This window comes from Hippocampus guttulatus, chromosome 9 (assembly GCF_054856545.1).
Source record: "Hippocampus guttulatus isolate MCC_2025c chromosome 9, RoL_Hgut_1.0, whole genome shotgun sequence".
NCBI classification, from domain to species: domain Eukaryota; kingdom Metazoa; phylum Chordata; class Actinopteri; order Syngnathiformes; family Syngnathidae; genus Hippocampus; species Hippocampus guttulatus.
In genome coordinates this window covers 18,691,973-18,715,531 of record NC_141269.1, presented here as the reverse complement: position 1 = coordinate 18,715,531, position 23,559 = coordinate 18,691,973, and positions in this window count along the sequence as shown.

The following is a 23,559-nucleotide window of genomic DNA, read 5'->3' as shown; positions in this document are numbered from 1 at the left end:
TCTGCACTCCTTTGATTGCTAATCCCCTCAACATTGTGCACCACTCGGCTCCCTACCTGGCCTTCAAGCCGGAGGCGGCTTGGTGGTGGCCATTGAAAGCAGGTGATGAATGGAGTGTAGCTGCTGGAAGCCAGACTCACTGGGTAGCCGATGAGTTCAATCGGGCCTCAAAGCTGTTTACAACAGTCCGGTGGGGTTAGCATCACATTTGGTGGGTTTTAGAAGAAGTACATCATGCCATTTCAGGTCATTTATAGTTATAATTGGTTTGCCAGCATACATGTAAAAGCACCACACACTAAATGTCAACAAAATATGGTTTGTTGATTCCCAAAATATACTGTATATGATTCCCCCTGAAAATCTATACTTTAATAGAGAATGACAAGGAAAAATGTGTATTGCATCAAAGCTACCATGGCAAACAGAAGGCGCGGGACAACAATGGTGATGAGAGGTGTTTCTGTCCATGCAGATATTTGCCTGATGACATGGAATTTCGAAACGCTTCCATATACATTTATGATATGGTTGCAACACAAAAAGAGGAAGGGAAAAAAACTGTAAGGTGGAAGAAAAAAAGGAATACAAACCTTTGGGCATGTCAGCAGCATGTTCAGAAGAGGCAGCTGGATACCAAACTCTAAAGCAGACCGGAGCTGAATTCAATGCCTCTTGTCAGCGGAGCTTGATGTGATTATTGCCCCCTGCTAGGGCAGGGATAGTGAAGTTGTCTGGCGCTGCCAAGGACGCTCCAACAGCACTGCGGGATGCCCCTTTCACTGTCCCAACTCTCTGAACATCGCTCTGGAAGCAACAGGGGGGTGGGACGCATCCACCATCTTTAATAAGGAAGTCTGGATGTGTGCATGAGCACGTGTGTGAGTTTTGCAGTCCTTCAGCGTCCATTCTGCTGATGCTATAGAAACAAATGGGAGGGTCGATTGTCAAGTCAAAAGCAGGTTAAGCTTCGGCCAACCACACAGGCCGAGAATTTTGCCGATGACTAGGCCTATTCTTTTTTCCTCCATTGCTGTACTGTATATCACACTGTACTGTATGTCCCACAAGTGCAAATGTTTGTCTTTGCCTGTAAGTGAGTAGAAAGGATTGTTTGATCTACTTAAGAAATGTCCCCCTCCCCCATTCATCCAGTGAGGAGTTCTTTGCTCAAGGCTCATATCGACAGACTCTCTGCTGACTATCGATTGGACAATATAAGAATAACAATGCCCTTTTCACTGGGATGGTGATGTTTTGATTCTTCTTTTTTCTTATCTGCTTAAGTGAACAATTTTTCAATGAGCAAACAAAAAACACAACAGGGAACTTTGAAAATGATTGCATTGGAATGGATAATTTTGTTTTATGCAATAATTTTCTACATTAAAAAAACAATAATTTTTCTACAAAAAAATAGAAATCATACAACACCGGTGCGCCTATGCAATTTGCAACAAAGTCGAATGCATATCAAATCTGATGAGATTTTTACTTTGACCACCCAAGAACAAGATCAGGAGAGCAGAGAAGAGTGCCTTTTGGGATATGAGGGTAGATTTCCCCAAATCGTACCAGGCAACCTCTCAAATGACCCCTATTCCCACTTTCGGCGGTTACCCCCCACCCACCCAGAAGGCAAACGGAGTAAAATAAGACTTCAAAGCATCTCCAAAATAGTCCTGACACAAACTCATTTCCTCATGTTACATGTAGGAGTCTGCCAAGCTTACCGGACTGCTCCAGCAGTGACGGCTTTCAATCTGCTTCTCTGTGCTACCTTTTGCTGTTTATAGCGGTGAGCTGCTGCCATCTTGATCGAGCCCTAATTTACATTCTGACAAAGACATGCAAGAAGCCAGAAGAGGGGAGTATTTACTCGGGCCTTTCTGTGGGACATACCGTGCTTAATTGAGACGAGAATATCAGATCTGATTTAAGAGGATGCTATTAGGAGCAAGGAACCACAAACGACTGCAAATTAAAGCGGAAGACGAGGGAGTAAAGTCTCAGTTAGTCTGCGCATTCAATGGATAAAAGTGTTGTTTTGGTGCATTGACGGAAAAGGAGCATGAAAGGCGTAGTTTTTGTCAATATCACATTGCTTACGAGGCCTGCTAAATAAAATATAAACGCTTCCCCTCCTCGACACGCAGATGCGCAAGAAGTTTTAGTTTCGAGGTTATAGTACATGGTGATTTGAGATTGATATTTCCCAAGAAAACGCCAGCAAGTAGGATTTTGTTTGTGCTTTGAGAGGTGGTTTCACTTCATCTGTTAATTTGCAAGAATTCACTAATACCGATTCTATCACTGCTCCAATCAGTACAAAGAAAGTAACACGCAGTGTTACACATTCGAGACCACAGCAGTCACCAGTTTAACAGTAAAATGGATAAAGGATGTTTTTATTACTTAGTTTACAAAAACGGGGATCTCCTTCATATATTTTGTGCATGCACTAAAAAAGGTCTGGAGGTCGTGTGCCATGTTTTACGCCAATGTTGGGATTTCTGTATTTCTTTCAGTAAATAATGAAGACAACTTGGTCGGAAAGTGTTTGCACCTGAATGCATTTTTGATGGTTCATATGAGGGATGTGATGACATCTACAGAAATTATATATATAAAAAAAATCATAATAATTACAAGACATCAATGAGCTGGAGGCATTCTTTTTGCTCATAGACTTCGAATTGTGAGGTAGAGGTTTCAGAGCCCAAAGTCCTTGTACACTCTGAAGGCTTATGGGATGACAAAAAAAACATTGAGAATGGGTGAATTGATCATGTGAGGCATATTGTCCGCCAACGTTTAGTTGGTTACCAAATTGTTTGACCATTGGGGAAAACAAACTTTCTGTATTTATTTGACAAAAAAATGCTGATTTCAAATGAACTGAGCATGTGGAATAATCTTCAAAATGTAGCTTGATTAACTTTATCACAAAAGCATTTCAGACAGATGTTCAGGTTTGATCTTGTCGTATCCATCAAAAATTAATTTGGAATGCTCAAAACCAATATATAGTAATAAAACATGCAGGATGCATCCCCGCAAACATACGAGCCAAAACCTGCACCGAATTACATGGCCCCAAACTAAAACTGGATGAAATCCAAACAACATTTAATTGGACTCACTTCTCATTGGGAAGTTTATGAACTGGCCGAAGATCACAGGTTTCAGTCTGATGCAGTCAACACTCTCTGAACTCATTCCCATTTAAAAAGTACCCATTTTCCATAAACAATTTGTGTGTGTGTGTGTGTGTGTGTGCGTGTGTGTGTGTGTGTGTGTGTGTGTGTATTTAACACAGTTCTCTTGGCATATTATGAGGAACTCATCTGAGGAATAGGGTTAACATATTGCTAAGGATAAGAAATGCAGTATTTTGCCAACCGCTATCTAGTTATTTCTTATGGGGCCGTGACAGCAAAAGGATAGTTAATGCAGTTTATTCGGTCAGGGCGGGGGTGCTACACCGCGTACATGTACACCCACACAGGCACTGAGGTTGTGCTTCATAGAATTTTAATAAGGAATACCGGGCCGCCCTCTATATATATATATGTATATATGTGTGTGTGTGTGTATAAAACAGTGAGATTGCATAATTTACATCTGCATAATCTATTTCATTTTTCATTCACACAGGGAAATGGGGTAAGATTTATTATGAAGATTAGGTGGTACTAATATCATGTAAGTCCAGGGCGTAATATGTCTTGTATAATGAAAATAAAGATGAGCTAACTACATTTGACTAGCAATTGATACGAGCATTCAATCGAGCCAGAAAATCCCTTCGCATTACCACTATCGCTCTCACCATCACCTCTGAATATGGAAGTATATATTGCTTCACATACAAGCCTGTGGAAAAGAAAAAAAATACTGTATATATGAAATCCAGTGAATTAATAAGCACCAGTTCAACAAATAATTAATGACAGGTTATTGCTGAGATAATTGAAGGAATTGTGGCCACGCAAAACCAAGCATTCCGTCTGTTGTGTCAATATGTGCAGATTCTAAGAAATCTATTGACTTTTCATTGCTTGAGGATACAGTACATTGATTATTTTTTTTTTTTGCTTTTCTTATTGTTCTTTAGACGCACAATGCACAAAGCAGTTTCAGACTGACGCTCAGAGCACAAAAAATAATACAGCTTCAAATCATATGCTTAGATGTTCTCTTTGCACATCTATTTCAGACCAGAAATATTGTGCTGTACCAGTGTATAACCTGTGTGAAGATGAAATTCTGTTTCAGTGTGGACCTCTGCAATGTGAAGCAGACATGCCAACCAGTCGACCACCGTGCCACCCATGTGATCGGGTCCAATTTCCGATCACATGATCAGCTTGCACACAGTACCATGGACAACATGGAATAGGGTTTGTGATTGGTTGGCCTTATGCTACATTGACATACCCCCGCCTCCTGTCCAAAGACAGCTGGGATAGGCTCCAGCACGCCCGTGACCCTTGTGAGGATAAGTGGATTGAAAAATGGATGGATGGATGGGTTACAGCACCGTCAGTTTTGCATGGTTTGGACCTACTTTGTGGCATGAATGGTTATTTACACATTTGATTCAGTCAATTAGACAATGTTACATCACTGTTTCTTTATATTGTTAATTTCTGAATGTTGAAAACTCAGTCGTAGCATTTATTGACATCAAAATACCTGCTATGACAATAATATCAAATTAAAACGAAAGCATTAAAAAAAATGGCAGCGGGGGCGTACAAACAGCAACTTGATGGCATAAGCAAAAAACAAAGTGATAAACACCAACCAACAGAAGCAGTAACAGGAACAGCAACAGCAACAAACAATGATCCGACACTGAGTGGTCGGGCAGGAAGTCTTTTAAAGTGACCACTCACGACACAATGACCAACAGGTGTGCAGCTGCAGGCGGTGCCCTACAGTGCCTCCTTTTGGTCACAAACAGATCCATGACACCATCCACCCATCCATCCTTTTTCCAATTTGCGTATCCTCACAAGGGTTGCGGGTGTGCTGTCGCCGATCCCAGCTGTCTTCAGCCAGAAGGCAGGGGACACCCTGAACTGGTTGCCGGACAATCACTGGGGACATATAGACAAACAACCATCCGTGCTCACACTCACATCTTGAGACAATTTCGAGTGTTCCATTATTAATCTGCCATGCATATTTGTGGAATGTTACCCACGCAGGCACTGGGAGAACATGCAAACTCCACACAGGAAGGCAGGAGCTGGAATCTAACCCTGCACCTCTACACTGCGAGGCCTACGCGCTAAACAGTTGGCCACCGGGCCGCCCTCTCATTAAACCAAGCAGAGGAAAAACAGAAAAGAAAATGCATGGTTGCCCCATAATGTTGATCAGCAATTGACATGTCAGGATATTGCTTTTGTATGCGGGTGAAAGGTTTGGCTTTTAAATATGAGAGTCTATTTGATAACAGATTTTTTTTTAATGGTCACTATTGTAGTGACTGCCCACGAGTGATAATATTAAATGCTAAAATATGTGACAGATCACACTTGGCATACTGCACAATCTAAATGATTGTATTTTTCTTGTTGTCATTCTAAGATGAAAATCCCATGAGGAAAGATGTGGAGTGAGAACTGGCATTCTTGTGAATATCCCAAATTAAGCCAAGTGCTGAGGGAGAACTGGTTTAAATTCACGGGCATTCCCGAGCTTGGCTCTCTTGATGCATCTTGAAAGATCTTCTGAGAGAAAACAGCATGCAGCAGGAAATTGAATGCAGCTGCATCACTGTTGTTTGTTTCAGAGGATTTTCGACACTGTGCGTTTTGCTCCCACACACTTTAGATGGAGTCAAGGTCAAAGCACCAAGACCGTATGTCCAGAAACATCACAAGCCTCATGTACAGCTTCTCTGCGTTTTTATGGCGTCATCTTCTCCAACTTGAGGAATGCCTAGGTCAGTCATTGCTGGGAAAGAGTGATTTCCACTGTGGAAGTGGACAGTGGTTCTTGGAAGTCTGTCTGTGGTTTGTTCATGTGACGTTTTGAGCCAGTTTACAGGGATGCATTTCATTCTTCCCGTCCTTTGATTGTCTCCTCTTTCATCTATAACTGTTTCAAACAAGGCGAACGTTGGAATAGTTACACGTGTTCTTGTCAATGTTTTATGTGAAATGTTGCGGACGACACTTTGTTGCAGCTGCAAATGTTGTGAAAGCGCTATGTAAATAAAGATAGTCTCTTGTATGATTGTAATTGATTACATCCTAATATGAAGTTTGTCTTGCCTTTACTTACAAAACGTTAATATAACCTTTGACATTAATATAAGATTAGATCAGATAACCTTTCTTACTCTCTCACTGGGAAATGTTTCAATTATGACACATTACACACACACACACACACTTAAGATGGTATTGCGACCTTTATTTGTCAAGGTCCTTGTCAGTTTATGACCTGTGGTTGTTTGGTTTCATAAGCAGGAACTAAAACAATGCAGTACCCCCTAAGAATATCTCTATATATCTATCTATCTATATATATATATATATATATATATATCTATCTATCTATCTATCTATCTATCTATCTATATATATATATATATATATATATATATATACAGTATATTTAAACTCAATTGTATTTATAGAGCACTTTCAAACAGCCATCGCTGCGTACAAAGTGCCGTACATGGAGCAATTAACATATACAACAAACAGTAAAGCAAATCGGTAACAAAGACGGTAGAAAGCACCGAACAGCAAAACCAAGAACAAATCACAAAGTCATGCTGAGTCAAATGCCAAAGAATACAAGTGAGTTTTGAGGTGGGTTTTAATATATACATTATATATATATGTAGATATATATATATAAATAAAAAAAATCCTCGTCTCACCCCTCGGGTGGTGTCCGTCCCTAATTCAGCTCGGGTCCTCTACCAGAGGCCAGGAAGCTTGAGGGTTCTGCGCAGTATCCTTGCTGTTCCCAGCACTGCACATTTCTGGACTGAGATGTCCGATGTTGTTCCCGGGATCTGTTGCAACCACTCATCTAGTTTGGGGGTCACTGCCCCGAGTGCTCCGACCACCACAGGCACGACTGTCACCTTTACCTTCCAGGCTCTCTCCAGCTCCTCTCTGAGCCCTTGGTATTTCTCGAGTTTCTCGTGTTCCTTCTTTCTGATGTTTCCATCACTTGGGGCCGCTACATCCACTACAACGGCTTTCCTCTGCCCTTTATCTATGATCACGATATCCGGTTGGTTCGCCATTACCATCTTGTCAGTCTAGATCTGGAAGTCCCACAGGATCTTTGCTCGGTCATTCTCCACCACCTTCAGAGGTGTTTCCCATTTTGACCTTGGGGTTTCCAGTCCATACTCTGCACAGATGTTTCGGTAGACTATGCCAGCCACCTGGTTATGGCGTTCCATGTAGGCTTTCCCTGCCAGCATCTTACACCCTGCAGTTATGTGTTGGATCGTCTCAGGTGCCTGTTTGCACAACCTAACCTTGGGTCTTGTCTGGTGTGGTACATCTGGGCCTCAATGGCTCTGGTGCTCAGGGCCTGCTCCTGAGCAGCCAGGATGAGTGCCTCTGTGTTGTCCTTCAGGCCAGAACTCTCTAGCCACTGATTGGACTTCTTGAGATCAGCCACTTCAGTTATGGTCCAGTGGTACATCCCGTGTAGGGGCTTGTCCTCCCATGATGGTCCCTCTTCCAGCGCCTCATCCTCTGTTCCCCATTGTCTGAGACATTCTCTGAGTACGTCATCCGTTAGAGCCTTCTCCTTGATGTATTCAGGGCATAGCTGTTTATTGCCTGGGTCTTATTCTTGCCATTGAGCTGGCTTCTTAGGACTTTCCTTGTTGCCAGTTCGAGGTTGCCATTGGCTTGTGATATACCGAGGTACTTGTAGCTGTCCTCAATGTCTGCTATTGTTCCTTCAGGGAGTGAGACCCCTTCAGTGCAGACTACCTTTCCTCTCTTAGTCACCATCCGACTACATTTCTCAAGCCCGAATGACATCCCGATGTCGCTGCTGTAGATCCTGGTTGTGTGGATCAGGGTCCCTATGTCCCTTTTGCTCTTAGCATACAGCTTTATGTCATCCATGTAGAGGAGGTGACTGATCGTAGCTCCATTTCTGAGACAGTATCCATAGCCTGTCTTGGTGATTACTTGGCATAGGGGGTTCAGTCCTATGCAAAACAGCAGTGGGGAGAGTGCATCACCTTTGTATATGCCACATTTGATGGACACTTGGGTAAGTGGCTTGCCATTGGCTTCAAGTGTGGTTTCCCATATCCTCATCAAGTTCACAACGAAGGCTCTTAGGGTCCTGTTCACCTTATACAACTCCAAGCATTCTGTGATCCATGTATGTGGCATCGAGTCATAGGCTTTCTTGTAATCAATCCAGGCTGTGCACAGGTTTGTGTGTCGGGGGCTGCAGTCTTGTGCGACTGTTCTGTCAACCAGGAGCTGATGTTTGGCTCCTCTGGTATCTCTACCAATGCCCTTCCGTGCTTCGCTCATGTATTGATCCATGTGTCCACTTATCTTAGCCGCAATGATGCCTGACATGAGCGTCCATGTGGTGGAGAGACAGGTTATTGGCCGATAGTTGGATGGGACTGCACCCTTTGAGGGATCCTTCATGATCAGGATCGTTCGCACTTTGCCATCCTGGGTGAGTCCCATCCCTCAGCAGCTGGTTCATTTGTGCTGCTAGGCGCTCATGGAGTGCTGTGAGTTTCTTTAGCCAGTAGGTGTGGACCATGTCCGGGCCTGGTGGTGTCCAGTTCTTCATATCTGAGTCTCTTTCCTGTATGTCTGCCACTGTTATGGTAACTGGGTTCTGTTCAGGGAGGTTGCTGTGCTCCTCTCTCAGGGTCACCAGCCATTGTGCACTGCTGTTATTTGCAACCTCCTTCTCCCATATGCCTTTCCAGTACCTTTCGGTTTCCAGTCTTGGTGGGTCAGCTCTGTTGTTTGGACCCTGCCACTGAGCGTACACTTTCACAGGTTGTGTTGCGAACAGCCTGTTTATTCGTCTGGCCTCATTCTCTTTCGTGTACCGCTTTAGGCGGCTGGACAAGGCTTGGAGCCTTTGTTTGGCAGTTTCGAGTGCTTCAGGTATGGTCATCTGGATGTACCTCTCGGGTATCGGCCTTTTCATCACACCTCTCTGGGCCTCCGTCAATTGACTCACATCTTTCGAGCCGCCTTGATCTTAGCTTCCAACCGTCTTTTCCATGGTGGGTAACGTATCTCATGGCTTCCATGGTTGCTCTTATAGCCAAGCATCTCTAGGATCAGTGATGCTGAAGCGTATATCAGCTCATTGGTTTCCATAATCGTTACGGTAGGGATCGCCCGCAGTGCTGCATTCACACTTTCCATGAGACTTTCAGGTGGTACTTCACATAGCCGTTGTAATCGGTTTCTAGGTTGCCCAGCTTTAATTCTCCCCATGATCTTAGCTTACAGGTCAGTTGCTGCCTCGCTCAGCATTTCATTCATTGGGGCTGGCCTCCCAATCTCATCATCTGCATTCATTGGGGCTTGCCTCCCAATCTCTGGTATGAGATTGCTCTTAGCATACAACTAGTTGTTTCGTGGTCAACCGGGACTGTGGGTTTCGAAGTAACCATTTAGCCCACATTCTCTGCATGTAACCCCTCTGACTAGGGTTGCTTGAGTAGTAGCATTCCAACAGAGCCATGTTATCACATCTCGCCATTCTCCGCTGGTTCCCCAGCACCTGACGCAGACCTTGTTTGGCCGGGCGACGTCTGAGCCAGCATGTCATTCGTTTTATTGTCTCTCATCATTAGGTAGGCATTAGCATGAAGGTAGGCATTAGCGTGAAGGACCCACACTGGATGGTGTTATGTGCTCATTTTTCCAAGCGGGATTTGAACCACCGTCTCCCGTACGCCAAACCGATGCCTTACCAACTGAGCTACCCAGCCGCTCGCTCTCGCTCTCTCTCTCTCTCTCGCTTTCTCTCTCTCTCTCTCTCTATATATATATATATATCTACATATCTACACACATATACTGAGTTGTAATGGATTGAACTACAAACAAATTCCCAAAAATGATTGCTCAATTACTGGTTTGGTCCGCAACATGTGTGATAATAGGGAAACATGTTGATCATTGTTTTCCAAAGTAATAACAGATGTTTGCAAATGTCTGACTTTGATCAAAAACAAAAGATGTCTGCTTTCAGTGAGGATGACAGAAATCTGTAAATACTTACTTGTGTGAGGCGGACATAAGAGGATGTCAGGAATTTTAAGGGAAAATGGCTAAAAGCGATTACTTACTTGTCAAAATAATCGAGTCACGAGATGATTAAGGAATTCTTGATCGATCGAGTCTTTGTGACACATCTACTGGTTTCCCTTTGCGCTAATCAATCACCAAGATGTCGGTCTCCGTCGGCTCAGACATTTGACTATTTCTCCGTCCTTTGAAACACTTGTGCATCAGTCAGTGGAGGAGCAGAAGTTGTCAATGTCATGTTAGAAATCATCTCTCTGTCATTCTTAACCCTGACTGTCGAGTGCTGAAACTCTTCCCTCCTGCTATGACGTGTCAGCTCCTTCAGCACAAGATGTACACCGAGCGGTTTATGTGTGGTGAGTAGACCGCAGGGGCTCTATGCGAGCCAACATTGACAAGGGTGCCGCGATCTTATCTATCCGCTCCCACTGTCACTCACAGATCCAACACGGCTTCTGCTAAATTTGTGACTGGGTGAGCAAGTGTGGTGGAACCTCCGCTTACCCACACAACCTATGTGGGTTAGTAGAAGGTTGGTCATTATTTTGGCATGTTTATGTCCAACATTAATTTTGTGTTGCCTTAATTGAAGACATACAGTACTTTAATACACTTAACACTGTATAAATATTTTGTCTTGGAAAAAACCTGGAATATTTTTGCCATGGAAATTATAAATCTAATGTGGAACATCTACCGACTGTATATGCTGCATCGAGGACAATTACTTTGATGTGCTTTTTTAAATGTTTATAATCAACAGGAAGCGTGCATTGTCGCAATCACAAAGATGCTACAACACAATAAATATTATACTCAGTGCAGACGGTCATTTGGCCCGAAAATACTGAAACAGTTTACAAAGCACAAATAGGTCAATATGTTCAACTTAAATTATATTTATTTGAATACAAAGACAAAGCTAATTCAATGACAAGCTATTTAATGTTCAATCTGATGAACTTTATTACTTTACGACAACAATAACAATACTCAACAATCATTGTACAATGGTTGGAGCTTTGTAGGTGGAGTGCTTTCCCATTCTTCAATCTAGGGTCTCTATTGTTGTATTTTTCACCTCATAATACACCAAGCATTTTCAATGGGAGGCTGGTCTGGACTGCTGGCAGGCCAGTCTTCTATGGGCACTCTTTTTTACTGTGAAGCCATGCCCTGTTCAATCACAGATGCTGGCTTTTGAACTTGACATGACATGATATTCATCAGAAGAGGCCCTTTCCTCTTTTCCCCGGTGGACATGACATACATGATTTGAAATTTGAAATATGAACTAGTCAGACTAAACCACAATCCATTTCAGATGAGCTTTGGCCCAGAGAAGTCGGTGGTATTTCTGGGAGCTGTTGATGATGTGTTTTTTTCACTTTGCTTTGATTTTTGACTTGCATTTGTAGATATAGTGACAAAATGGAAACAGTTCACTCATCTTTGACACATCTTTCATCAAGCGCAGAAGGCTTGGCGGAATCCAATCAGTCATTTCTCTTGTACATCATTTTGTGCTTTCAGGTAGGCACGGACAAAACACTTTTTGTGGTATCGTCTTTCATTTGAAATGGAAAAGTAAACCATTTGAAAGGTAGTCCTATGTCTGAATATACAGGATGTGCTAAAAATAGATGCTTACCTTGCATTTCATATCCTTAGTTAACATAACATGCACCTCCACAATAGCCAGCCCAGCGGTTCTTTTCACGGGCAGTGGGCTGCACAGATGTCCTCATCAAATGTGGTCATCAATCCACATGTGGAAAACCGAGGTGTATGTTGATTGCAAGTACAGAGCCACACACTAAAACAGGGATGTCCAGAAAAGTTGCTAGATTAATTTAAGTCGGTTTTCCTTATGTCACTCCATGAGTGACAATGGGAAAAAAAATCGATGTCCCCAAGATGTGACAAACACACTACTGAATTGTACTCGATGTGGCTTCACTGCTGCTCCTGCCTGCCAAGTTAACATCTGTCTGCACCTCCGATAAAACCAGTAACTCCTTCTACCTCATGTCAGCCTGAGACAGAGGGTGCCATCACACCATGACTGTCTGCCATCATTTCATTTTTAGTTGTGATGCTCATGACCTATTTCGACTTGAACTTGAAGTGAGTGTTTTTGTTTTGGCAAAGAGATAGCTGATAGAGAAAAAAAAACAAGGTCAATGTATGAATGAATCAAAATATTAATATTTGATTTTTGACAAAAGGCTTCATCAAACTTAGGTTTTGAAATGAAACGCCACCCGCTTTCCCTTTTGGTGTGCCACTTCTTGAGCGGGCCGGGACGCCCCACGTCTGCACCACCTCCTCGGCCGTCCGTGACAACTGAGACGGTAAAGCCCTGAGAGGCTGTCGCGGACAATCTGGCAAGCGCCGTCCTTCTCACACCCTCCAAGCCGGCCTCCGCTCCTCACAGGTAGCAAATACCGTGAGGTGCTCTCTGTTGGCGCTGTGCCTCCACTGCCTGTGAATAACTGAAACGAAAGCAGCATTATGTTGGACTTTATTTATTGTGTCATTCACAGTCATTTTGTCGCCTTGCAGACTGAGCAGCTTCACCTTGCTTGACTGTTTCGAGACGGAGGAGTGTGAGCTGACATGGTCGCAACACTGAAATGCTGATAGTGAAATCCCATTAGCTGCTCTCCCACGAATGCAGTGCAAACACAAATAAGAGGAGCCAGAGCAGGTGGGTGGTCTGTCACTTTCACTGTATTTGAAATGTGATAGTAGAAGTGTGTGCCTGTGCACCCACACACATACACACACAGAACTGTCGAAGTACGAGCGGATCCCTTCATTGTGTCACTGAGTGTGTGCATGTGTGTGAGTGTGTGTAGGTCGAATCTGATTTTGGTCAATTATTACATGATGATGTGATGCCAGTAAATTCAAATTGCATCATGCAGAACATATTTGCCTTGGCCAACTACCTTTAGCAGAAACATGGTGAAAAGGCAGACAGAAACAAAAAGAATGTTGGCAGAATCAGGGACAAAAAACATCATTAAACATTTTTAAAAGAGGGGTGATGATGTGGCCATAAATTTGAAAAGGTCTTCGGTTGGAGGAAGTCGCAGAAGAAAATGCACAAATTAGAAAGCTCCCAGATAAGGTTTAGGACGCAGTTATACTCGCTGTCAGCATTCTCAACAGCGAGCAGCAAATGACAAAAACCACCCAGATGAGATTTGATTCAGAGAAGATGGGGGGACCCTGCTTCGTGGTGTATTTGCAGAACCCCAAAAGCCACAGCACACTTGGAAAGATGCTGGCTGGGAATGCATTGATCCCAATCTGGGCTTCTTTGTTGTCAAACATGACAACCCTAACAACAATGAAACATTACAGCTATTCCCAGAGATAAATATGTTCTGCACTTTCAGAATGTGACCAAAATGGAATCAGATTACAAATGAAAACATATTTATCGAATATTTAGGATTTATTGATCACTTGAAAATTCTCAATTCAGCATCAATTGTTTGCTATGAAAATTATAGCTGTGTCTGCGGAGACAAAAATGAGACCATATATGAACATAAATTGTCCTTCAAAAGTCAGTCTTGGTTAGAGATTCATCAGGATGTTACAACCTCTCTCACACAATAAAAGACTGTCAGCTGCTTTATAGTTGTGAATACAAAAATTACATTTACAGCTTGACTCCAAGTCAGCCGACTCAGCACCGATTTCATGTGCTGAGGCATTGTTAGCTGCATATTGGAAAAAGAGAGCTGAGGACCAACTGGCAACTCCTGACTGGACATACAGTGTAGCAATATGTTTAATTTTGTACGCATTACAAATTTAAGTAAAAGACAAGGATCTAAACAAACAATGTGAGCAGTGGAAATACAAAAGCAAGTGCAAGGGAGAGGCGGGTCAGCAGCCCTGACTTTTGGACTGTTGGTTTACGCACTTGACTCGCAACCAAATTAGGGACGGTAGTTGCATTGTTTCGAGCAGGGCTGCGCCGGATGACCGATGTCACGTGAGCAAAACTGCACATAGCCAATCGCAAATTATTCACGCTGAATGGACTCCTTGTACCTCAGAATTTATCACTTTTTCGGAGACCACAAAATCGGCATGTTTGTTCACCCAATAGCATCTCATCCTCTGACAGAGCAAGCCATTCTTAATTGCTTTGACCTTCCTGGAATGCTTTGATAGTGCATTTCAGATATTGAACAAAAATGGATGGACTGCCACCTTCTACCACTTGGTGTCAAGGACCCACAGCAATAGTAAGGTGAGTTTTGCTTTAAAGGGCGGGAAGAAGCAGCACTACAGACTACAAGAAAAGGAGTATTGAATCAGAGAGATGTCAACGTGATTACATATGCATGTTTTCAGGAAGGAGAAGTGAAAAACGAGCTAGACGCAGAGCAAAAGACGAGGGTCCCCGCTGTCCTTCGAAGATTGATGATCATCCTGTTCAACAGGGTTTTCTAGTATGAGGCTGTCCAAGTGGCTAAAGGCATGTCGGGAATCCCTAATTCCTCTTGTTAAATATAGGATCAAGGACACAAACATGTCCATAATGATTGGGAGTCACATTGTTCTATTATACATGTACTGTAATCACACCCATTCCTGATTTCTCACAAGGAAAGATTCAAAAACACACAAGACATTTTTAAAGTAAACAATCGAAAATTAAGTGAATACTTGCGTGTTTTTTATATCATTTAAATAAAGTGTTTTGCACATTACATCCATCCATCCATTCTCTGAACCGCTTTATCCTCACAAAGGTTGTGGGGGGGTGCTGGAGCCTATCCCAGCTCTTTTCAGGGTGTAGACGGGGGGACACCCTGAACCGGTTGCCAGCCAATCGCAGGGCACACACAGACTAACAACCATCCACGCTCACACTCACACCTAGGGACAATTTAGAGTGTTCAATCAGCCTGCCATGCATGTTTTTGGATTGTGAGAGGAAACCGGAGTACCCGGAGAAAAACCACGCAGGCACGGGGAGAACACGCAAACTCCACACAGGAAGGCCGAAGCCGGAATCGAACCCTGCACCTCTGCAGTGTGAGGTCGACGCGCTAACCACTCGAATACCGGGCCGCCCTATTAATATCATGATGATTATTAATTATTATTATTCAGTCAAGTATAATAAAGTAAAAGTCGGTGAGTGGTGTTTTCATGCATTTCTGTAGAAACCTGTCAGCCATGATAATGATTTACTTAAAAAAGTAATTGTACAGTCAAGCTTTGGCGACCACAATGGCTGAAGCTAATCAGGTTCCAACATTTTCTCTTTGGGGATTTGAGAGCTGGAGTACATCCCTGGTGACTGTGTTTGAGAGATGGGCTGCAAGCTGGATTGGTTGCCTGTCATTCGCAGGACACATGCAGATACAGATAACCATTTATACTCACATGCACACCTACAGTGCATACATTTGAACTAAAGCCACACGGGCCTCCTGAAAGTCCAGAGAAGCATGGTGAAACCCAAATAAACGAAAGAGATGAATAATCATGTGGTAAGTGTTGTTTGTACCAGTTACAAATGTACAGTAATCGATGTAATGTAATCAATGCACTGGTTGTTACAGTTTGTATGCTGCTGTATATGTTAGTGGAAAATGCCTTTATTTGCAGGGCGAGAGTGAGCTCATCCAGATGGAATGCGATTTTGACCAAAGCCAGATCAAAGGAACAATAGCACAAAAGAAAATGCGGACAGCTCTTTGGGGGAAAAAAAACTGAAATTATATATTCATCACAATCAAAACAGGGTTCTTTCTTCCACCACAAGAGATGACAGACTACAACTGTCAGCTCTGCACTGGTTTCCCGTCAAGCTTCATATGTATAGAAGCACACGCAGACCGTACAATACAGTTGCCAAATGACAATCATCATTTTGAACAGTGTCGGAGTCAAACATAAAGCAATGAGACCAACTCGCCAAAGATATTTTACTGTCTATGAGATGACTAGTCAGCCAGAGAAATCAGCTTCCCCCGTACTGAACCAAATCATTGCCTTGTTTACCACTGAGGGAGCCTGATTTGCCTGTGGAAAGGAATGAAGACTAAATGCAGGGAGGGGAATGCTCATGTTATCTATTAGGCTTTGCCTGCCCAGCACATTACAAGTCTCACATCACTCATTTCATGGCAAGTGTGCTGGAACAGATTATAGATGGCTGCTACGAAATAATACAAAGTGGCAGTGGCTGTGTCTGGGAGTTTGTATCAGAAGATGAGCAGCAAAGTGAGCACCCTCCAAATCCCCATTTGTGCACACTCCGTCTCAAATCATATTTATTGGTTTTGCCTGGTGTTCGGAAATTTTTTTCTTTATTTTCTTTTTTGTCATCCAAGTTCATGACTACCAAATAAGCAGTCTAATACCATTGATTTCAAGTGAAGAAAAGATGTGTTTATATTAAGGGTGTAATAATACGCATTCTGTATCGAATCGTTCGAGACAGTGGTCATGGTTCAATGGGCATTTCATGAATAATACACTTGTATTTTTTCTCTTTGATCAATGCCACTTTGAGAGCGGGTTTCAGCAGCTCCAGACATACTCGTTACTGCCACTAATTGTTACAGACATATAAAAAAGAAAAATCAAAAATCAAATTGCCGGAAAAGGTTCAAAACAAGCAAAAATAGTTGCTGGACAATTGTGGCAGGCTATTTTATCTGCTTGACAACAAGCCAGTTGCAGATGTGGGGTTATTGCGCAGACGGCGCTGGCTCAAGGTTAACTTGTGTTCATACAGTTGCCCCACAACTGAAAATGTGAAATGCTGAATTGTGCATTGAGCGGGGGACGCATGGAGGCATGGTGGAGCGATGAGAGCAGCCCCGGTCCTTCATAATCGATCGGGGAAGAGCCAAATTAGCACCAAATTGAAGCATACAGTATCGAGAGGTTCGAGCTTTTCTGAGTTTCCCACAATGCATTGCTAGCAGACATACTGAAAGGCAAGCACCGCTAACAAAGCATCTTATGTCGTTGGTCATGCCTTACGTGTGCCATTGCTGGCTGTAATAGTCGAGGGGAAAGCCGGCCCACAGGCTGTACGTTTTGACACCACTGCTTTTAAGGCAGGAAAAGCAATTTAATGACCAGCAAGTTATTATTTGTCGATGTTTGAAGGCGCAGGATACAGTAAGCAAACGTTGATAGAGCTAACAAAAAAGGCAATACCGTAACCCATCCATTAATTTTCCAATTTGCTTATGCTCATGAGGGTCACGGGCGTGTTGGAGCCTATCCCAGCTGACTTTGGTCAGAAGGCGGGATACACCCTGAGGTGCTGGATGCCAGCCAATCACAGGACACACAGTGATGAACAACCATTTGCAATCACACTCACACCTATGAACAATTTAGTGTTCCATTAACCTGCCAAGTGTGTTTTTGGAATGTGAGAGGAAACTGGAGTACCCCGAGAAAACCCACACAGGCACGGGGAAAACCCAAAGCCGGAATCAAACCCTGCACCTCTGTACTGGGAGGCAGACATGCTAACCAGTCTACCTCTGTGTCACCCTCCCATAACTCCAAAATTGACTTTGTTTGTTGCTTTGTTTGTTTCAGATCAATACTGACCAAACCATACATCTAACATATACATTCACACTGTTGAATGAAAATAATAAATGAGTTATATTTGTAAATCGTCTCTTGACTTGACTGTCACTCCCTGACTCTTTTCCTGTTCACGATGTGTTGTTGTATTTATTAACCCGTTGAGTGACCATCAATGCTCACTACTTTTCAAAGTGCATTGTCGGTAATTTTGAATGCACTACATACAGTATATCCTCCCTGGACATTTAAACACCCCTACAAAATGGTTAAACCCCTTAGTCGTGCACTCACTGAAAAAAAAATGGGTTCTTTTGAATGAAAAGTTTGTCAACCCTGATTCCAATTATAAGTATTGTTATAGGGTTAGATGATTTCATTTTCATTTTCAAGGCTAGCGAGTTTAACTGTTACCTCCACCTTTGCTCGTCTTTCGCTGCTTGACCAAAGGCTATGATTTGTCTTCTCCCTGTCATTTTTGTTTGTTTGTTATAGTCAAGGTTCTTATCTGAAGCAGCAAAAAAATGTAAGTCCAAGGAGGTTATTCGGCTTGGCGCAATCTTTCCTTTTCTTGGTCTCTTTCTCTTTTTGGTGTTCCTGAGGGGCATGCACAGTGGGTGTCATATTTGTGCTGCCATGTGCCCACTTTATACACAGACACCCATGCTGAGAAAGGCTGCAGCACAAAGTGAAAGGCCATGCTGGAATGCCTATAATGGAAAGTGTGACTGCTTTTGATTTAAATGGTTTCAGATGTGCATTTTGGAGCTGTTTGGTGAGAAACAGCTGCCTGCTGTACCTGTTGATGTGCACAAAAAAAAAAGTGTCGGGCGGCATGCTCAACACATGATCATGCAAACACATGGTTGAAAACGGATGCTCAACAAAATAATTGGATTGTAATTAATGCATTTCAGGGTGTGACAAATTTTCTGGAGGTTCTGATTCACAATAAACATTAAAGTTTTGGAACATATGAAAAGTTGGTTGCTGAGGTTGTTTACCCGGCACATGTTTTCAAAAAGAGTGAATAATGGAACTTGAGTGGAATTCAGCTTAACCCTGCTCGTTTCAATTCATTCCTCTACACTGATGGTGCTTTGTTCACAATGTATCTTTTGAGCTCAAAGTTTGCACTCTGCTTTTAAATCAGCAGGGAAGCAATGCTTGCTGTAAAGTTTCCTGATATATTGGGTCAATTATTGGTCAGCTTCAAAAGTGAATGGAAGTGAATGGAAATGGAAAAAAACTGGCTGTTATTTATTTTGCAATAGCAATTACAGTACTGTGGATAAATGCATTAGCAACATCCTTATTGTTATGCCAACCCCAAATGGTGAGATGTGTGTCGAAAGAAGACATGCTTTAGCCGAAATTTTCCAGTCTGCTCAGACTCATTTCTGACACTTGTACTTGCTTTTTTTCTGTTTGTTCGAATGTTTGTTTTTCAGTGGCATATCCAAGTCATTTGCACATGAAGAGTTTCTATTGGTATGAAATCACACGAGACAAGTGTTAAATATATACGGGCGCACATACACTGACAAGCACATGCACACAAAACTCCCTTGTCTGCACCTGCTGACAGTGTGGAGAAGAGATAAGGCTGCATCAAATGTGCAATGTGGTATTGATTTCCATGCCAACCAATCTCACCCAATCAAAAAAGGTCACACTGTGAAGAACTAAAAAGAAAGCCTCTCTGTTTTTGGAATTGCATACTGGGTAGCCTGAGGCACACAGACGTAGTTTGAAGCGGAACATTTTTTTTTTATCTGTGGCTAACCAACCTCTGCAACAGACAAAATTGGAAAACAATATTGCTATATGACCACTGTAATGATACAAACCTCCACTAGGAGAAAAGACAACTTTTGTCTCTCCTTTGAGTCTTGGCTATCGTTGTGATGCACAAAATAAAAGAAGTAGACTCATTTCATACTGGCACTGGAGCAGCCTTTGTCCATGTCTGCCGCTCAGTGAAACAAGATGAACATGGCATCATTTCAAATCTTTGGCTTGGTGGGACGATTTCATAGTCAATTAATGTACCAACGGTCATGATGCCATCATTGATGTGTTGGTGTTCAGTGCAGTGTCTTAGTCATTCATAAACTTAAGTAGTATTTGATGTTGGCCGTCAACTCCTCTTTTAGAGCTCGACCATGATGTCCTGACCCCACTTCTTCACAAACTAATACATGAACTGCCTTTTCAGGCATTATCAGCCTTAGCAAACACACAGTCGTTTAGGTGAGAAACATATCTTGCGTGGCGGCCCGGTGATCCAGTGGTTAGCACGTCGACCTCACAGTGCAGAGGTACCGGGTTCGATTTCAGCTCCGGCCGCCCTGTGTGGAGTTTGCAAGTTCTCCCCGGGTCTGCGTGGGTTTTCTCCGGGTACCCCGGTTTCCTCACACATTCCAAAAACATGCATGGCAGGCTGATTGGACACTCAAAAATTGTCCCGAAGTGTGAGTGTGAGCGCGGATGGTCGTTCGTCTCTGTGTGCCCTGCGATTGGCTGGCAACCGGTTAAGGGTGTCCCCCGCCTACTGCCCGAAGACAGCTGGGATAGGCTCCAGCACCCCCCGCGACCCTTGTGAGGATAAGCGGATCGGAAAATGAATGAATGAATAAACATATCTTGCTGTGTTTGCCTTTTATGATGGATCAAGGAATAACGTCGATGTACAATAGCCATACCAGCCAGCTACAAAATGATGAACACTCGCCAAACACAATGAGATCCAAAACAAGATTCCAAAGATATCGGGGGTTTATGTCACAGACAGGGCTGGACTTCTGCTTGGAAAATCTCTCCCAGCCCATCTATTTTTCGGTTGTCACACTCTCTACAATGTTCTGTTAGACTTTTGGAAATACTATCTGCTAGTCATGTCTACGGTATTGTACGGTACTCTGGAAATAAAATGAAAATGTTCAGTTGACTGCCAAGCATGGATGTGTGTCTTTATGCCAGGGTTCTAGTATTAACTAATGTGTGTAATACAAACCTTGGCAAAATTTATGGAGTCACCAGTTTCAGACGATGTTCATTCAGTTGTCTAAATTTGTGGGGAAAAAAGCTGATCAGCTACATGCCACAAAACAAAAAACATTTCAAATGGCAACTTTCTGGCATGAAGAAACACAAAATCGAGAAAGAAATGGGGTAGTTGGTAACAGTTAACAGGTAGCAGAATGAAAAAATAATAATACCCAATCACTCAATCTTGAGGGAAAAATAAAACATGGAATCACACTGTAAATTTCCATTCCCAAAACTAACATCTGCATCTTGGGATGTGCTGTTAGGGATTTTATGTTGCAGATACCGTTCATGTGGATTTGGTGTAAACATTTCAATTTAGGAGCTACAGCTGCAGATTTTTGTCCAATAATCAATTGATCTGTTGTTCTTCTATTAATTAACCAAGCAGATTAAAAAAAATGTTAAATAGCATTTTTTTTAATTATTCAATAACAGGACATTGTTTCAAATAGAAATTACGATTGTTACTAGGTTGGTCTGTAACTGCAGCTGTTTGCAAATGTCCCATATGGATTACCGTATTTTTGGCATTATAAGGCGCGCCTAAAAGCATTTGGTTTTCTCAAAAGTCGACAGTACGCCCTGTGGTCCAATGCATCTTATATAAAGAGTCTGTAACTCTCTATGTTCCCCATTGAGTTGTTTCCCTGTTAGTGTTCCGATGCCATCTTGTGGTGATTATTAGCAGTAACCATTTGTTCACGTAAAAGGGTTCTGCCCGACACACTCCAACAGACAACTTACTTTTGATCTCTGGCACTGCGCAACCATTATGAAACAAAGATAATATTGAAAGCATAGTTAACTACTGACTAAACAAAGGAAGGCAGACACGAAAAGCAAAGTGCACTGCAAATGTGAGGTGCACCAAACCTCCGGGGCTGCAGGACCACCAAAAATAAATTTAAAAAAAATCCCTAACATCTTCCTGCCACCTCCTTTTTTCAAATCACTTGACCACTGACTGCGAGATTTGAATCAGGACGAACTTCCCGCTGCTCATTCATTGGGTGACTCCTTTTCGGTTTTGCACAATGCATATCCTCTTTCAGGCCCACCCTTCCCACTTTTATGTCTGCATGCTGTCCTCAATTATGTCCATCTTTCATCTATATTAGCAACGTGTAGGCACAACATCACTCTGTCAAGCCGGCCCCTCATCGAAGTCACACAACAGCATTCACAGATTTTGGAATATACACAAGGCTGTCACGTTACGCATGAAGCAGGAAAAGGAACTGCTTCGTACGTAACAGAGCAAACGAGAATAAGTGGATCCCCGAAATAGCAGACACCGACAAGGACTTCGTCAAAACAAAAATATTTATTACAAACAAAACCCCGCCAAATAAACAACAGAAAGCGCTGGTAAAAACGAGAACCAGGAAATAAGGAAACGCGACAACAGAAAACGCTTGCAAAAAACGGCAAGGAAAATATGTTAAAACAAGTAATAGTTCACGTATGCTAATATAATGATTCCCTTGGGACGAAGAAAATGTAACCAACGGCGAATGGTATCGAATGATATTTACAAACATGGGCAACAGCAGTGGCACGGCATGCAATACTCCGGCAATGAGTCGACCGCCGAAGCGCCTAGCTATAGCAGATGCAATCACCGACATATAGGCAGCAGGTGTGCAGGCCGCAGAAATGAACGCCTGCCACCTGCTGCCAAATACGGAACATGACAGTACCCCCCTCAACGGACGCCTCCCGGCGGCCTACCCGGTTTGGACGGGTGAGACGCGTGGAAGTCACGAAGAAGGGACGGATCTAAGATCCAGGAGCGGGGGACCCATTGCCGATCCTCTGGCCCGTAGCCCTCCCAGTCGACCAGATACTGGAACCCCTTACCCCTGCGCCGAGAGTCCAGGATGGCCCGCACAGTGTACACTGGGTCACCATCGACGACCCGCGAAGGAGGAGGCAGGGTGGGAGAAGGAGCCAAGGGACTGGTCGCCACCGGTTTGATCAGCGAGACGTGGAACACGGGGTGAACCTTCATGGAGGCTGGCAATTGGAGCTTGACTGTGACGGGGCTGATGACGGAGTCCACCACGAACGGTCCGGTGAAACGTGGCCCCAACTTGGCAGACGTGCCGGCCAAGCGCAGGTCTCTTGTAGCCAGCCACACCTTCTCCCCAACCACATAGGTCGGCGCTGGGCGTCGCCGACGGTCTGCGATCTGCCGGATTCTGGATGCGGTGCGGGATAATGCAGCCCTGGCCTCCCTCCACACGCGATGGGCCCATTTGAGGTGGAACTGCACCGATGGAACCGCCACCTGTCCCTCCTGGGACGGGAACAGCGGCGGCTGATACCCGTAGGCCGTCATGAAAAGAGACCGCCCAGTGGCTGAAGAGACGAGGGTGTTGTGAGCATATTCCACCCAAGGTAAGTGGTCAGCCCAGGACGAGGGACGGTGGAGACACACACAATGGAGGGCCGCCCCCAGATCCTTGTTAGCGCGCTCCGCCTGCCCATTGGACTGCGGGTGGTATCCCGACATCAAACTCGCCGTGGCCCCCAGGGACCGGCAGAATCGCTTCCACACTCTGGACACGAACTGGGGCCCCCGGTCGGATACGATGTCCAG